General features: G+C 39.0%; 2 pseudogenes; one reads left to right on the plus strand and one right to left on the minus strand.

Annotated features, from left to right (window-relative positions):
* Window positions 1-519: 519 nt before the first annotated feature.
* LOC116913931 lies at window positions 520-9287 on the minus strand (annotated as a pseudogene).
* A 100-nt stretch (window positions 9288-9387) lies between these two features.
* LOC116913932 lies at window positions 9388-11292 on the plus strand (annotated as a pseudogene).
* Window positions 11293-19427: the final 8135 nt, after the last annotated feature.

Genomic DNA, 19427 nt, shown 5'->3' on the forward strand with positions numbered 1-19427 from the left:
CAATTGGCAGAATGTTTGCCAAGAAGTACAAAACCCTGAGCTTTATCCCTATCATGGAATAAGTCCGGTGTAATATCTCAGCCTCCAGTACCAGGATTCTGGCAGTTGGATGCAGAAGCATCATAAATTCAAGTTCACTATTAGCTACATAATGAATTCATTGTCATCCTGAGGCACATGAGACCCCATTTTAAAATAAAATGCAACGTGTACCCTGTATTGAAAATTCACATTTAAATGTAAAAAAGTATTTATGCTATTCATATTAAATGTCAATACATATAAAGGGTAGCACCATAACTATTCATTCAATGATGTTTTCCATCTTTGTTATTACTGCTCATCTGAAAAATACACAAACAATACTTTTTCTTTTTTTACTTATGCTTCTATGTAAAGATTTTACTTTTAACTAACAGATGTTGGTATAACTGTATATTCTTTTTTTCTTTTTCAGCTTTTAGGAACTTTATTTTCCATCCACCCTTTTCCCCTTTGCTCAGATGTCTACAGAGTGGCTCAGGACCACTCAGTGGTGGCTCCAACCCACTCAGTGGTCTGCGCTGTGAGAGCTGCTGAGCAGTCCTCAGTGTCTGGCCACACACTCCATTCTCCATGGAAAACTGCTGGATGGGCACAGCGGGCACCAGCACACCCTCAGACCAGTCGGCCACCTCAGACTGAGCAGCAGTGAACTCAGGCATTGGTGAGGTCCATTTGCCCTGGAATTCAAACTTGATCACAGCCTTCTCAGCAGCAACCTGCTCCTCCTCAATCACCTCTGGGTTTCTGTAAAAGTAAAGATCAGGCATAACCACCCATGGGTGCTCAGAGGTACTTCACATGCGGAGTACTTCCCAGGCCAGCATCTACCACATCAGACCGACTGAGTGAGCTACTTTGTTGTTGCACGGGATGGCAGTGTCCATATAGCACAGGAGAGAATGAATCTGTGTTACACGGAGCAATGGTGGGCAGGTTGACATAAGAGGCCTCTGCGAGGAGCTGGTGGTCAGCCTTGGAATCAGTCACCAGTAGAAGCCGTGGCTCCCTGAAGGCTGCTGGATCTGGTTAGTGAAGGTCCCAGGTGTGAAGCGGCCAGCGATTGGAATGGCTCCTGTGGCAGCAGCAAACTTCAGCACAGCTCTCTGGCCAGTGCTCCTGAAGGAGATGATGCTGACATCAGCAGGGTTCTCAATGGCAGCAATAGCGCGAACGGCGAGCAACAGCTTCTCGCAGGTCCTCTTCAGGTTGATGATGTAGATACCATCACTTATCCTTTTGTAAATGTACTGCTCCACTGAAAGTCAAGATTGGTGCCACCTAAGTACGTTCCTGCAGCAAGGAATTTGAGGACATCCTCCTCCTTCATCTGTAGGATGTTAAGGGCATTGTTTAAGTTTCCCTTTTAAGTTACAATGGGAACAAAGAATAATGCCATTTGGACCCAACCCCAGGTAGCACAGAAAGCTTTAAACTGAAAAAGTTAACATTGGATCAATTTTGCGTCAAAAAATTTATGTGATAAACCTCAGAACTCCATCAGTATTGTTAAATCTCTGCATGCAATGTTCAGGCCACTGCTAGCAATTCAGGTGACAAGATACTTGGTGCTGAGTACGAAAATCAGGTGGCCTGAATGGGGATGACTCCAGAGAAGGTATTACTTGGTTGGAGGAAGTATGTGACAGTCAGAGCAGGCTTAGCACTCTCCTATGCTCAGGCTCCAACAAATCTTATGCTGTCTTCAAATAAAAATGTACAACTCGCAGCATTTCCAGCACCGTGTCTGCCTGCAAACTGCCATGCTTCCCGCCATGATGACAACCGACTAACGCTTGCTCTGCAACTGTAATCCAACCCCAAATAAATGTCTTCCTTTATAAGAGCTGAAAATGGGGTACAGAGCTAAACAAAGGTTTCTCAACCGAGGATTATCAAATGGCTGAGAAGCACCCAAAGAAATGTTCAACATTCCTACTCATCTGGGGAAATGCAAATCAAAAAACCCGGAGATTCCACCTCACACCAGTCTGAATGGCCAAGATGAAAAACTCAGGTGACAGCAGATGCTGGCGAGGATGGAAGAAAGAGGAACACTCCTCCATTGTTGGTGGGATTGCAAGCTGGTAAAACCCCTCTGAAAATCAGTCTGGAGGTTTCACAGAAAATGAAACTTAGAACTACCTGGGACCCAGTTATACCACACTACTCCAGGGCATATACTCAACATATAACAAGGACACATGCTCCACTATGTTCATAGCAGCCTTACTTATAATAGCCTGAAGCTGGAAAGAACCCAGATGCACCTCAAGAGAGGAATGGATACAGAAAAATGAGTACAATGGAGTAGTACTCAGCTATAAAAACAATGACTTCATAAAATTCATAGGCAAATGGATGGAACTAGAAAATATCCTGAGTGAGGTAACCCAACCACCCCCCCCACCAAAAAACAAAACAAAACAAAGTGCAGATGCTTCAGTCCTTCTTAGAAGGGCAAACAAAAATATTCATAGGAGGAAATATGGAGACAAACTGTGGAACAAAGACTCAAGGAAAGGCCACCCAGAGACTGCCCCATATGTGGATCCAGCCAATATATATATAGTCACTAATATTGCTGATGCCAAGAGGTGCATGCTGACAGGAACCTTATATAGCTGTCTCCTGAGAGGCTCTGCCAGAGCCTGAAAAATACAGAAGAAAATACTCTCAGCCAACCATTGAACTGATAATGGGATCCCCAATGGAGGAGTTAGAGAAAGGCCTGAGGTAGCTGAGGGGGTTTGCAACCCCATAGGAAGACCAACCTGAAACCCCCAGAGCTCTCAGGGACTAACCCACCAACCAAAGAGTGCACATGGAGGGACCCATGGCTTCAGCTGCATATGTAGCAGAGGGTGGCCTTGTTGGGCATCAATGAAAGGAGAGGCCCTTGGTCCTGCAAAGGCTTGATGCCCCAGTGTAGGGGAATGCCAGGGCAGGGAGGTGGGAGGGAGTGGGGAGTGGATAGGGGAGCACCCTCAGGGAGGCAACAAGTCGGGGATGGGATAGGAGGTTTCTGGAGGGGAAACTAGGAAGGGTGATAATATTTGAAATGTAGATAAAGAAAATAGCAAATAAAAAATGAAAGAAGAAAAAGAGCTGCTGTGCTCCCTAAGACAGGTACCATGTAAAAGTCTGACCTTAAGACAGGAGAACTCCATCCTTCAGTGGCTTTGGTGCACTGTTATTAGGTCCATCCATTGGTGACACATGCTGCTCTGCTTCTTCAGAAAATTAAAAGCGATCAGCCTCCTGGCAGCTCCCTGACAAGTGCCTGAAAATGACATTTGAGTCACTACCCACATCAAGCCGTTTCTTTTCAAATTTAGTTTACTTCAATTGGGAATCAAAAATCTGTAATTTACTGAAACATTTTGCATTTTCAAAGCAGGGATGAAAGGAAAATCTTTGAGTACAAGAAGATGAATTTAATGTAAAGGAGGGTTTAAAAGGCCAAGCACTATGAAACAAATAAAACAGTTGGTAACAACCTTAAACATGAAGGTCCCTGTGCTTCAGCCTTCCTCATTGTCACTATTCTTAATCCTTTGCTCTTCCTTAAGTGTCCCTAAGCAAGTGGTCCTCTATCAGGGAAAAACGTATCTTCCAGAGAGTACTGGGCATGGTTTGGAGACAATTTTACTTTGTTCCGCTGGGTCAGGACGTGGAAATTCCTCTTGGCATCTAGCAGTTTATGTAATTCTAATGACAGTACATTACATCTCACCAGAAGATATCAGGTCTTTGCAGCTGGACCTCACTTCCTCTGTATGCACAGAGATGACATACAGTGATTTTACTAAACGCTTCCCTAAAATGGACGCTTCCCTGGGATTTCTATTTCGGGGACAAAGGAATAGAATAGATCTATGCAACTTATAAGAAAAAGCACCGAATTTAGGGTTCCTAGCTCCAGAGGGGCAGAGTCAAGGGCCACCATGACAGGGAGTATCAGGCAGGCAGGGATGCCACACTGGAGCAATAGCTGAGGGCTCACATCTTGATCCAGAAAACAGAGATAGAAAGATGAATAACTTGGAATGGCATTGGAGTTTTGAAACTTCAAAGCCCAACCCCCAGAGACATACCTGCTCTAATAAGGCCACCCTTTCAAATTCTTCCCAAATACTTCCACCAACTACCGGTCAAGTATTCAAACATATGAGTCTATGGGGACATGGTCATTCAAACCACCAAAGAAGAATAGTTTCCGCCTTGTGGAACCCTGATAAAATCCACCCATTTGAGAAGATTATAAATGTATAAGCTGATGATTATGCAGAGCATTCAGACAAACAAACAAACAAACAAAGCATGAAGCCAGGCCTTCCTGCTTCTTTACTGTACAATTTTAAACATATTTTGTTTCTTTCTAGAAACAGTAACACGCTCTCTCTGCCCCTAAATGTTCCAAATTTATAGTACTGGATTTAGAAAGAGTAGGATTTCTCTTCTACTTGATTTAAATAAATTATGAAAACTATAGTCAAGATGTTTAATATTACAGTTCAAAAGTATGACATTGGATATTTTAAACATTCTTTTACATAGTAAATTTGAATTTCCTCTTATAAAAAGAAACATAAAATATACATTCAGGATTAAATAATATCTCTTCTCTATATACAGAAAGTAATTTTTCATCATTCTTCAATGCAGTTCAATATAACTTTTCTAAATCTTTTCTCAGATGTAATTCTGAAACATCATTGGATATCAACCTTTAAGCTAAGCAGAATCCCAATAAAACCCTCACCACTGTTCAAAAACATAACATCTGTCATTTTCACTGGTAAGTCTTGCTAATATGCTGCCTCTCAGTCAAGTATTAAATTCACATTTGACTTATTATCAAAAGCAGGGGGCTTCAATTTCATGTTAGTTCTCTCACATTTAAACATTTAATGCAGCTGGCTGCTGGTACCAGGGTTGACGAGAGTTGGCATAAGGAGTACATGCGACAAATACTGTTTTTACTGGTAGGAATGATTTGACAGTATTATGAATCAGTCTTATCCTGAAATGATAGTTAATTATTGAGTTCACTATAAATGAGGTGAACTATCCAACTATGATTTTAAGGTGGAGGGAAATGAGCTGTTTTCAGTCTTTCTTAAACTCTCACAAATCTTACAATATTTTTTAAGAGGAAACACTGCTAAAAATATTGAAAGAGCCGTCATAAGGATTTCATCATGACAGGCTTATCCAGGTGACAGCAAGGTATCTGTTGCTGATTCCCTTGTATGTGAGGCATAGAACAAATTTTTCACAGAGCCTTGAAACGGGCTTTAGCCGAGAATATCAGTCTGCCTACTGAACACTACATGAACTCAAATGCTTCCCAAAACTAAGTAGCAAATGGATCCTGGCTCCCAAGAGTGCCCAAACTCTCCATGCCATGTCCACAAGTGGGATGTTATACTGTAATACTAAAGAGGTAGTTTTAAAGGGGTATTCTGTGAAAACAAAGACTATCATTTTTTACAGTTTCTCTCTACATAGCCCTGGCTGGCCTGGGACTCACAGAGATCTGCCTGCCTCAGCCTCATGAGTGCTGGTGTCAAAGGTATATGCAATCATGCTAGGCTGTACCATTTCTATGGAATACTAAGTCTTTTGTAGGTCCTTAACAGATTGAATAAGATTGTTAAGAGAGAGAACAAACTGATGTGTGTAGTCTATCCACTGGAAAGCTAATGTCATCCCCAAACACTCTCACAAAATATTTTGACCAAGTATCTGAGCATTCGGTGGCAATGAAATAGAATGGCATGGTCACCTTTGCTGTCTTTCTCTCATTTTCCTCTTTCATTCAACCAAGATCTAGCCTGTGAAATAGGGTTGATCTTCCCTCGGTTAATCCTTTCTGAAGACACCCTCACACACTGACAGATGCGCTTTAATCTCTGAGGCATTTCTCAGTCTAGTCAAGTTGACAGTTAAAATTAGCCGTCACAGAGTTCACATGGTAAAAGAGAATTCCTCCCATATGGAATGCCTCAATAATGAGGTCATAGTTCTCTGCTGACTTTGGATTCACACTGAAGCACTGACTGTCAATAGGCTTTAATCCAATCTTCTTCCATACTGGAGATTGTTTTTATGTGTCACTTCTCTTGCCAACCCACCCTATAGATGTTGGGACTTGTCTGTGTTCTTAATGACAATCATCAATTCCACACAGAAAATCTCTTATTTAAAGACACATATCCTGCTGGTTCTATATTTCTTAAGAATCCTTATGAATAGACCATATGATTATAAGTGTGTGCTCATGTATAATACACATGCACATAGATGCACATGCATGTACAGGATATCATATCAGTTATCGTATCTTAGGAACAACCTTGCCCTATTTTGCATGTGTGAAGTCATGAGTTTGTGGTGTACATACTTGTTAATGAAGGTGTGTACATGCGTGTCTGCTAGTACACATGTATATCTCTGTGATTTTGTGGATAGGCCAGATGTATACTTTTGGTGTCTTTGCTTGGTCACTCCCACATTTAAATTCTTGAGACAAGGTCTCTTCCTGAACCTGAAACTCAGTCATTTGCCTAAATTAGCTAACCAATGGGCTTCCAAACTTCAGGCTACACGTGCGTGTGACCAGCCTGGAATTTGTTCTGTGGCAACTGGGGATCAAGACACAGAAGCTCGTGGTTTTATGATAATCAATTTATTGGCTGAGTTATCCCCCGACACACTAGACCCAATACACAATTTTATGAATACAGTATATATGCTTTTAATATTCAGCTGAAACATACATTTTCTTTTCATCTTCTGAAAAACTTCAAGCTTCTCCACAGCACATTTTTTTTTTGTTTCATTCACTGAAGTGTTCCAAGTGAATGGGATTAGGAGTCACACACTGGGAGTCAAATCTGCCAATTGAATGAATAAATTCAGGTGGAAGGAGACAGAGAAAAGACTACAAATTTGGATTGTTTGCTACTCAATATTCCCTAAGATTCTTTTTAGAAGATAACTTATAAAATAGTGTTCTGCTTCTTTTTTATTTGGTTAATTGTTGCTATTGCTTGCTTATTTGTTTGCTTTTATGTTTTTGTCAACTTGACATAAGCCGAAGATATCTGGAAGTAAGATCATTAATTGAGAAATGCTTCCAATTAGATTGCTAGTAGAAAAGTCTGTGGGGCATTTTCTTGATTAATGATTCATCTTGCAAGGCCATCCTTTCATCTGTTAGGATTGTCTTGGATACTAATTGTATTTTCCTTTTAATATTAATAGCTCTAAAGTGGATCTCAAACAACATAATAATGCTTTCACAAAAAATTATTTGTGTTAGTTAGGTTTCATTTGCTGTGAAAACGATCATGACCTAGCCAGCTGAAGAGGAGGTCCAGAGTTATATAAGATACTAGGCTTTCTCAAAAGCCAGAAAACAACCTTTGTACTTGTCTTCTGCATCAGTTTGTCTTTTAAGACTCTTGCCCTGCTTGGGCTCCTTCTCCAACTTCTTCCAGTGATGGACTGCTACCTGGAAGAGTGAGAGAAATAAAGCTCATTCCTCCCCAAGTAACTTTTAAAGGTCATGATTCTTATTCCAGCAATAGAACCCTAGGACAAATGGTTTTTGCAAAACACCCAGCTATCTGGTTTGAGCTCCTCTTTGGAACTATTAATTTTTAAAAGGTGATGCAGTCAGCATCCAACACAATCCCAGCGGATGGAAAGATGGACCTGCAAGATGGATTTAATTAGGGGAAAATATAAAATCCTATCCTTTATTCCAAACAGCAACTAAACTAATATAGATTCAGAGACATTGCTTAGAAAGAGCATAAATAAAAAAGTCCCGAAGGATTAATTGACAGGGAGCTTGATATAAATCAGTACTGAAATGTGATTGCCAAAAGAGCTAATGTAATTCTTGGCTGCATTAATAGAATATTTTGTCCAGATCAAGGGAAATAATAATTCCATTCTAGTATGCCTCTATATCAAACCACATCTAAACCATACACTTCAAAAATGAACTAAGCTGGAGCACATTCAAAGGAGAATCACTAAACACATAAAGAGAACTGAAGTCATGTTATACAAAGATTAGTTTTTGAAGAAGGAGTAGATGTTTGTTAGAAGCCTCTATAGCATTCTTGAACCTGGTTGGGCTGCGATGGTTAAATGACATTTTTTCCAATTGACTGCAGAAGATGCAATTTTGTTTCTGAATGTAAACATTGTGTAGTACCTCTAATTTCTCAAAGTGAGATGGTCAACATCACGAAAATCTCAATACCAGCAATCATTCAAAATTGATGAAGTTGTCGATCATCGTTAGTTAGGAGTTAAGCTTCTGATCTACGTTAGATCAAAAGATTCTTCAGTATATTTGAGACATAAATTTCTTAATAATCATAGAAAATGGGGTAGTTGACGAATAAATGTACTCAGGATGGTGGTGTAACTTAAATATATGACATGCCTACTGAGGTCAGTAGTTCCACTTTCAGATGTTTGTTGAATCACTCTGAGATCAACTATTACTCCCATTCTGAAGATGGGAAAATGTGAAGGAAACTTCACATTCGTTCACAGTCATGAATTCCTGAAAAAAAAATACAGAATCCTATTATTGCAAGATTTTGTGCTCCAAACAGAAAACGTATGATTGACAAGACTTTTCAGTTTTGTATATTAAATAATTAAAAGTCTGTCCTAAAGAGAACTAAGCCAATTCTATCCAACCCCCGAGAAAAGATCTGTTTCAAGCTGACATTGTAAAGTTCACCTGCTTCAGACCCGTAACCTGCCACACACCGCTTAGCAGGTTCTGTGTTTTAATCCACACCATGATTATTAATATATCATAGCAATGCATTGTAGAGAAATCTCTTATTCTTTGCTGCATTGAAGTTCTGCATGAACAATGAGATTTTCATGTAATCAAGTTTAGACAGTAGTGCCAAAGCACATTTACAATAAAGCATCACTTCACGGAATTCCAAAATAATCAAAATATTAGTAGAAACACTCCTCTTCTGGTTAATATCCTTGGATGATTTGTTTAATGAGCAACAATGTTTAGCTCTTCTAAGTTTTTACCTTTAAATTTATTTACCCTGTATAACCTGAGTTTCAAATTCTCTTAAGCCCCCCAAATCTTGTTTGGAAGAGAAAACAAAATGATATAAATGTCTTCCGCAGTCCTGTACAAGGGCTTATCTTCTTACCTTGGTGAGCAAGTTGCCTACTCTCATCCTTCTGTCTGAGCTCTAGCCATGATGGCCTCAGGGCTGAATTTTATTTTAAACAACTACTTTAGAACTCTTCCACAGCCCCAGAGGTCTTCCAGAAAGTATGGCATCTACCAATGCCAAAGTATGGCATTGAGGAAAATACCATCCAAATAAAGTTTCTTTAACCACTAAAACAATGGCCTCTTTACCAGAATCCTTCATTTGCTTAATATTTTTCCTAAAAACTAAATTACCAAATTTGACATTGAACACATTCTATTCATTTTCTAGGAATTTTATTCACTCCTATATCCAGGAGTTAGAACAAATGAACGAGCAGTATATTATAGGACGTAAGTACTTTTAGATGTTTTTATCTCATATACATGAGAGTTTTGTCTGCATGTATAATTATGTATGTGCATGCCTGATGCTCATGGAGTTCAAAGGAGGACATGGGATTTCCTGATACTGGATGGTTATCAGTCACTCTGTGGGTTCTGAGAACCAAACCCAGATCCTTTGCAAGAGCAGCAATCGTTTTCTTCACTACTGGGCTATCTCCCAACACCTGAGAGAGAGCCATGACATAAAGGTAATTAAAACATTCCACAGGTTTACATTTCCCATATAAACTTCTCACCTAACATGTAGACTCCTTGAAAACTTCCTATTCTGTTGTAATAATTTCTCTGAAACTTAAAGAAAATAATATAATTTACATTTTTGCTACATACTTAAATAGCCTCGTTTCATACTGCTGTGGTCTTTGTCTTACAAACAACTGCCAAGAGAGTGTTCAAATCGTAATGCATATCTTAGTCTGAGGAGCACAGTCTTCCCACAGAATACAGAATGGAAAGAGTAGTCTCAGACACTGGCTCCTTTTCAAAATGTGTCTTCAGAAACATTCCTAGCAAGATAATTAATTGCACTTCAAAATTCCTCCACTAGTTTTCATGCCTGTGCCAGGAGCTAAGGACAGGAATAAGCAAGTGTACCCAAAAGTCCGATCCAGGAAGGGATTCTGATTGGAACAAGTAAAGATTGTCACCTGTAAAGTAAAGATTGTCTAGACCCCTGTATGCAACCATAAGAATATCATTCAGAGTGTCAGATTGGCGTTTGCTCATGGGATGGATCGTAAGTTGGGCTGGTTATTGGCTGGCTGTTCCCTCAGTCTCTGCTCCATCCGCCGTGCCTGCACTTCTTGTAAACAGGATACATTTGGGGTTGAAAGTTTTATATGTGGGTTGGTGTCCCTGCTGCTCTATTGAGATTCCTGCCTGGCTACAGGAGGTGGCCTCTTCAGGTTCCATATCTGAAATGCTGTGAGTCACAGCTAAGGACATCTCCACTGATTCTTGGGTGCCTCCCTAATCCCAAGTCTGTCTTGTCCACTTTCAGAAGGAACTGCTCCTCAGTGCTGTTGATTCAGTCAATGCTACCTCTAAGGCCGGAGGCTTCCTGGTCTTCTGTACCTGTTCCGTTACAGTGGAAGAGAACGAGTGGGTGGTAGACTATGCCTTGGAAAGGAGGCTGTGCAGCTGCTGCCCACTGACCAGGAGGGTTTTACCCGCTCTTGAGAATGGCAATTTCACCTGTCTCTGCATTCCATCAGACGCTGCTGCCCTCACACTCATAATATGGATGGTTTCTTTATTGCCAAGTTCAAAAAAGAAATGTCCAGTTCCCTTCCCCAGCCCCAAGCAGACAACTGTAGGCAGCAGCTACCCCTGAAGGATCAAGTCTCCCCAAAGACTAAGAACAGTAGTCAGCCCACCAAGAAAGCCCTCAGGCTGCAAAGGCAAAGCAGCAGTTGGGGAGACAACATTCCAAGAAGCCAGTCCTGAAAATGAGTGGCATCTCCAAAGGGCCAGGCTTATCCACTGAACCTTCTGTCCCAAAGACCCAAGTGTCTGCCAGGCCCAGGAGGGCAGTCAGTCTGATAGAAAGAAGCTGGAACGGACAGGAAACCAAAGGCTTAGCTGGGAAGCTAAGGGAAAAGCTGGGGACTAAAACCTAAGCACTCCAGGGAAGCAACATTCCCAAAGCAAACTCCAGGACTTGGAACTCGTGCTGTGCCTACTCCCTCTGAAATTTGTGCCATCTAAGACCTAAGGTCTTGCTTAGTCCCCTAGGAAAGACAAAAAGAGAGAGAAAGTAGAGCTGCAGTTATCAGAATAGCCTGCCGAGAGAACTGCTTCCTTGAAAGAATATGCTGTCCCCAAGGGACACCCAGTCCCCACTGTTTCCTCCCACAATTCCACCAGGCTCCCACCGGCACAAAGGAGAAAACCTATAACAAAGGGCAGCAGCCAGCCATTGTTGTCTTAAATGAACTTGGAAACTTAACTGCTGACTCACTGACACTGTCTCTGAGTGGGAACTTTTAGGTCCTTCTACAAGGATAGCCTCCTCCTGGGCATACATATGAAATTTAATATACATATTACCACTCCTAAAATAGATAAAGCTTCCTGAATACTTATGAAGGGACTACAGCTGGATAAAACACATTGGCGTTAGTTATGTGGTTCTCAGATTGAGAACTGTATCCTCTGAAAATCTAACAGTATTAACAAGACAGTAGGTCACAAACCTAAGTGTTTTAACCTGTATCCAGGCAGCAGCTGTGAACCCTTAAATGTGTCTAAATTGTTGAGTACTATCGCTTGACATTGATTTACATCAGAATACCCTTTGATTCTTTTGCTTCCCAGTGACTGTGGAAATCTACAATATTTATTGGTGTCATTGCAGTAATAATATTTGATATGATCTTATAATAACATTTTATATGATTTTCAGCTCCCTAATTTTAAATCTCTCCTTTTAAATCACACTTTAGATCTTCATCTAAAAATCCCATCTTCTCCAGTTAATTTCCTAGTCAATTAAGTTAGAGAAAGTAAATACTGAACAGTTACATAGTGTCGAGGCATATTGATATTAAATTGCATCTGTTTCTACAAGGAAACACTAGCACCACAATTTAAAATGAACACCAACTTTGGCTCATGAATTTGGTGTGTAATTTTTCTTGAATTTCAGACCGTGCCTACAGGTTGATGATATTTGGGGGCTACTTCTAAATATAACAATAGTCTGAGGATTATTTTAAAAATATAGATATTTGCTGCTTCACGATTTGGAATGAGCTAGCCAGCCAGTTTTGTAATTCTAGACAATACAACCGAAACGGTATAGAAATGAAAGCCAATTGCAGCTGCTTAACAGCCACTGTCAGAGTGCCATGCGGCCAGCATAGATCCCCCTTCCCTGCATTAATGATGCTTGTACAGATGAATGCTACATGAGCTGCACAGGCAATAGATGCTGCATTTTGATAAGGTTTTAATGGACATGGACATCTTAACGAAGCTATAATGGGTGATAGCCTAAATTCAGTGTCTGCGAAAGCCTTTAATTAAGATTTATAAGGCCAGCTACCAAGAGCAAATATAAAATGATGGCTAGACATGGTGTAAAAAAAAACACACGCACACAAGGGAAGATGACTGATGGTCCCTCTGGTTTATAACTAACCCTCATTCTAACTTCAATGATTTACTGAAATTCCTAATCTACAGAATTTTGTAGCTGTCTCACATGAGAAAAAAATAGCAATGAGGCAGGGACCTCTCAGACTTAGCATGTTAATAAGAAAAGGCCCTTGGAAGGGGTGATGAATACACAAGTATTTCAGTACCCCACTAGATTCTAATGACCAGAGATGACCATTCCCACCAACAATGCCAACAGTTCTAATCTCATGCTCTGGAATACCAGACTTCTTACCATTACCTTCTCCTGTCTAAAACTAGGTTGAAAAATGCCCATGTGGTCATCATGAAACAAACAAACAAACAAAACCCAAAGCATATGTTAATCTATTTTAGTGTCAAGATTGTTACACTTCTTCCTACAGTGCCCTACGGAGATGGCCATAGTAGCCACCAAAGAGCATTAACAGTGCACAATAGCTATGTTTTCTGTATTAGGGAGAAATTTCTATCGTAGGACAAATGACAACAGGTTTACCCTTAATAGGACTCTACTGTTTGGAGATCTTTTGTTTCAAACAAGACTAGTACCCCACGTACTAGTAATAAAAAGGCTGGAAGAACTGGAAATTATAGTACACTGAGAAAATTGCATGTTATAATTCTAATTATTTTCAGGTTTTGCTAAACATTTATTGTATACCTTAGAAGCAAAGGATCTCAGATTTTGAATGACTCTAACAGGTACCCGGTGAAAAAAGTTGTGCAGAAAATACTTCTGTATTTGCAGCTGGGGAGATGAAACAATGGTTAAGAACACTTATTACTTGAGCAGAGGACCTGGGTCTAGGTTCCAGGATTCACATGGAGGCTAACAACGAATTGAAATTCAAGGTACAGAGCCTTACTCCTCTTCTGATCTCACTGGTCATGAGGTGTGTATATGGTACAATACATACAAATTCAGGTTAAACATTCATACACATAAAGAAAACTGAAAGAAAGAGGGGAAGAAACAATGAAATGGACAAAGGAAGCAAGCAAGGAAGGAAGGAAGGAAAAGAATACTTTTCTAGTTAAAAGTTAAGTATGTGCTCTCTCAGGAGGGCTCAGTTAATGCCAACACTCAAGTTTGATTCCTAGAAACTTATTGTGGAAAGAGATAATCAACTCACACAAATTGGATTTTGACCTCTTTATGTGTGTTGTATTGTGTGTGTGTGTGTGTGTGCATGCACGTGTGTGTATATGCTCGTATGTGTGTAGACATTAAACACAAAATTGAAAAATGAAATGTTTTTATTTGCAAGTAAGAGTTAAATATGAAAATTTCAGTAATTGCTGGGTAAATAACTCAGTTAAAGTCTACTTGCACTGCAAAAAAAAAAAAAAAATAGCAGAGATTGATCCCCATGGCCACACAGAATCTTAGGAACTCTATGCCTTCCTAGCTAGGAAGTCTAAGCAGAATGATGAGCTCTACTTCGCTGAGATTCAAACAAAAGGTGGGAGGTAGAGAGAAATTGAGGAAGACACCTGATATTGTCTTCTACCCTCTGTACACAAACACACACATGACCATGAGCACACATGTGAATATGTACAGTATACACTCAACAAAGAAAAAAATCAAAGAAAAATTATACAAACAGAAAAATTAGAGCTTTCAACTTGAGCAAGATTTAGAATTTATAATTCTAAATATTTACATACAGTTGTCCATATAGGCTCATACATAAAAGAAAAATAGGATATATTTTTATTAAAATATTAGAAAATATTAAAATAATGAAGTTAAAATAATTATCAAATACTGATATTCATTTTGTTATTTAAACAACCCAAGTTTCAACATACTTTCTACTGTCTTGTTATGCACAGACTTCTCTGACAGCAAAACATTTTATTAAATGCATTTCATTACAGACAAATGCCTAAAGTACTTTAGTGTCTTACTAAAGGATAGATCATCTCTTAAATCTTTTCATTATACAGTCCCAAAATAGAACCTACGGGTACTCAATAGTGGTGAAATAAATGCTTTTGGATAAAGAAGGGTTAAGTGAAAAAGCATCTGAGTGCCAAGAACAGAGCTAGTTTTATTATAATCGTAGGAATGGAACTGGTTTGTTCCTTTTAGTTCATATGTATGTATGTATGTATATGTGTATTAATATATGCATTGTATTATGTATATTCAAATACATTCATTATACGCACATACAGCAGGTATGAAAATATACAGGCATTGTTCAAGATGTTAGATATGCCAGGTAATATGAAAAATACTTGTTTTTGTCTTTGTAGAAAAGGGACAATCTAGGCAGCTTGGTATATATAGTTGAGACATATTCCCTCTGTGTGTCTCTTTGGATCTCTGTCTCTCTTTCTCTTTCTGTCTCTGTCTCTCTGTCTCTCCATCTCTCAAATACACACACACGCCCACACACACTATAGTTGAGGTTGAAGTACATCATGAAAGATTTAAGATAAATAGCAAGGACAAGACCTATATTTAAGTTACTGTCCTAAACTTGGCAAGAGTTTTAATACTTAAGCCAAGACTTTCAATTACCATTAACAGTAGCGAAAAATATTTTGACCTCTATTTTCTATATCTTATGACTAAATTTAATTCTGTGCTTTTAAGTTCCAAAGCTATATCTGTGAAAGCGGAGAAAATGAGACTATTTTGACTGTCTTGTTGAGGTAGCGTTTTTTTTTTTTAAATCTGAGGTAAAGAAACTAGAGTAGGTATGGTGCTTTACCCATTGCTCCATCAGTGGTGAGAGAGAGAGCAATGTAGAACAGAGAGCCGAAGAGGAAGACAGTGATAACATTGCCAAAGAGAAGAAGATATGGAGAAACAGATTTTGGGACAAGAAACAATTGATATATCCAGAAACACCAAAGATGAGGCAGAGTTGAACTCTAGGTAGAAGTTTTCAGTATACAATCCGGGAGAAAGCTAACCAGTATGCCCTGGTATCAGCATGGAAGTGGTCTTCTTACAGGCTATATTTGGTTAAAACAACAACAACAACAACAACCTAGCACCTAGCAGATACGATTGCCCAATGACAGAGGAAGAAATGAGCAATGAGCGAAGGACACCTACTTGTTTAGTGCAAAGGGACAGAAGTTGTCACTGAAGACACAGGGTTGAAATGAACTGAAGAGAATGCTCAGGGGAAAGACACAGACGAGCAGCGCGTGTGCACGTTGCAGCAGGAAGTGTGGTGAGGAACTCCGAGCATCTGTCTGTCTGAGTTTTCAATAAAGGAAGTCCTTGTTATCATGACAAGAGCAGGGAGAGGGCTGGAGGAGAGTGAGTGGTACAGAAGTACAGGTGAGTAAGCCAGGGTCCAGCAGCAAAAGGATGATACAGAAAAGATCATTTAAAATAGAGTGCTCCAGACTACTACCAAAACTATCACCTTAAAATAAAACATTTTCAATATAATCCTGTAAGTAAACGTTGTCTATCTCTGTCCCTTAGTTACTTAGGGATGCTTTCAACTTATTTATTCATTTTGAAAAAAAAATCGATCCTGGAAGATTTTATATGATTTATCTTTGTTAATTTGCCATAACATAAGCTGCTTTAAGATCAATAAATGTAACTAATTCAGAAAGCTTGATTCACAATCCCAGATGTCAATGATTAAAAGCATTAAAAAAAAAAATTCCTCTTTTCCCTTTTTCTCCCCCCACATACACACACAGAATCTAACTATAAAATACCAAGTACAGAATGATATGTATAGGCAATTAAGATTTTTGAAATCTATATGATCATTTTAGTTCAAAGTAACTATTTAAATCATTAAAATCGGGCTAGAGAGATGGCTCAGCATTAAAGAGCACTGGCTGCCCTTCCAGAGGACAGGGGTGTTTGCTTCCCAGCAGTCACATGGCAGCCCACAATTATCTGTATCTCTAGTTACAGGAGATCTAGTGCTCTCTTCATGCCTCGACAGGCACCAGGTATGCATGTATGTGGTACACAGACATACAGGTAAGCAAAAAAATTCAGAAATATTAATTTTTAAAATTTAAATCATTAAAATTTTAAATTAAAATATGTTCTTTAAAAATATTCCTTCAAATAGGCTGGAAAGGACTTTAAAATTTGTCATCTCTATGCTGAAATTCCCAGACAAAATTAGCCAATTTTCCATTAGCACCTTGTGTGTTTTTGCTGCCAAATAACTTGAGTTACCTTTCATTTGCACTGCTTCATTTCGTTCTCATTAAAATCTTCTTTGCTTTACCACTCATTGTTTGCCCTTTGTATCTCAGTATCTACAGTTCTATGTCCACTCAGTAAGGCCTTTCGTTCCTCCTCAGGTTTTGTTAGTTATTACTTATTCTTTATTTTCAAGGAGTACTTGGTAGGAAAGTTAAAAATAACAGCAAATTCACAAACCATGAAATTGCCGCATTGAAACAAATTGCACTAATTTAGTTTAAGAGTTGAATACCACCAAATGAATCCTCTTAACATGAACTGTAAGGTAATAAAGAGCCCTCATTTTTAGCACTGCTGAAAACATAGGGCTTCAAATCTTTGAGAATAAGGTGACATGATAAAGAAGACCATAAATTGTACATAGAGAAGAAAGACTTGGTATTTGGGGAAATCTGTAAGAGAGCAATTACTCTCTACAGCAGCTCAGACGCTTCCAGTTTATGAACACAGAGGCCCGTGACCCCTGAGGGACAATTAGTCTGTAAATCTTGGACAGATTCCCATCACAGGTCTAAAAGAGACAGGCAGACATTTCATGTTGCTTTTTGCTGAGTTTCCTAGAATAAGGTTTGAGTTCAATTGTTACGTTCAATTGTCAAACGTAAAGTGTCCTCTGTCTGATTCGGATATGAGTGAAGGACATTAATGAAGCCTTGGGGGAATGTCTAAGCTGAGTTTACCAGGCATGTAGTTGTCCTGTAGATCAGTCACTAATTTCATCTCTAAGGGATTAGCAGGTGGTGCTTCTCTGGAATGTGTGACACTATTGCAAGAAGCAGTTCTGCATTTTTTTGAGAAGAGAATAAAAATGTCTCATGAAGACATAGAACAATTTTTCTCTTTAAAAACACATAAAATCTGAGGCTGAAGCCATCTGTCCCCATTCCCTTCACCAATTTTAAATCATTTTTAGCCCATTCAGATGCTCTACAAACCACTGCTCTGTCTCTCTATCCGTGAAGCTGAGGTCATACAACTGATTCCCTTCTCAAGCCCAAATTACTATTTAAGCTAATACAGGGAAGCAAGGCATAGATAAATTGCACTTCTAAGAATGAAACAGTGTGCCTTTACTAGTGGAATAGTTCAAACTTGGGGATTGGTCCCAATGGTGCCACCTGACTCTCCAGAGTGTCCTCCAAAGCAGACTAGGGAGAAAAGGTGCTGTGACCACTCAAATCTCATTAATGGCACGCACTTTGCAACTCAGTGGCTTCCCAAATACAATTATCTCCTGTTTGATTCAAATAAAATGTTTGCTTTTAGACCTCACTGGTTAAGAAGTTCCATAATTGTTTAAAAGAAAACCTCTGAGGTTTTCACCATCCCTTCCCTGGACCCTTACCAGTCTGCTGGAAGCACCCATTTGTGGAAAACATAATAAAAATATTTTAAGTAAAATTTAGAACTCATATTACAGAAGACCAAAACCAAAGCCATTCTTTAGTTGAGGGATGACTCGAGTTCTCATCTTCAGTATTGCTCAGCTGTTAAAGAAACTGACATCATGAAATTTGCATGGTGTTTTCGTGGTACTCCTAAGAGTGGGAGCTGGTATAACTCTGACGCATTTGCCTACTCTTAAACTCATTTCTTCCTATTGGATTGCAATGTCTAGCCTGGATATTAGGGCATTTGCCTTGTGTTATTAGATCTTGTTTTGTCATATCTTACTGTTGTCTCATGGAAGTTTTCTATTTTTTGAAGAGGAAATCAGAGTGTGTTGGGGAGATTGGAAGTGGAAGGAGCTGAAAAACTGTGGAGGAAAGGGAAACTGTTTTTGGGATGAATTGTATGAGAGAGGAATCTATTTTCAATTAAAAAAATAAGTTAATTTAAAACAAAAATAACAAAAGAAAGACAAGATTAAAAATGTTAACAGTTACCCAAACAAATTAATAAATAAGATTTGATAGAATATACAAAGGTCTTGAGTATAAAAAAAATGTTTACTTGGTCTATGTTAAAAACAAACAAACAAAAAACAAACAAAAGATTTTAGTGACCAGATGTCTAGTTCGAACTCAAGTCTACAGGGAAAACTGAATGTTCCTATAACGGTATACCTGTTGAGGTGACATTAAGGTACTAGTACATTTATTAAGGTAACATATCTAGAAACTTTGGGGGGGTTGCCTTATTTCAATCTCACTAGCATATATGATTGCTCTTAAACCTGAATAGGACAATGCCACAGCTTCATGGAAGCTACTGAAACTAAAGAATGGAGTTTTTGAAAGTTTTGAAATATTTACAAATTGTTCTTCTAGCATGTTCCTGAGGAAACAATACTGTCGTCAGGGTCCTAGGGATGAACTAAGAGATCCAGGTGATACTGGACTATGCCAGCTCCTTATCTCTATGTGGTATGTCTTCGGATTTCTACTGCTGTGAACGGATGCC

This window comes from Rattus rattus, chromosome 12, assembly GCF_011064425.1.
Source record: "Rattus rattus isolate New Zealand chromosome 12, Rrattus_CSIRO_v1, whole genome shotgun sequence".
Lineage (NCBI taxonomy): Eukaryota > Metazoa > Chordata > Mammalia > Rodentia > Muridae > Rattus > Rattus rattus.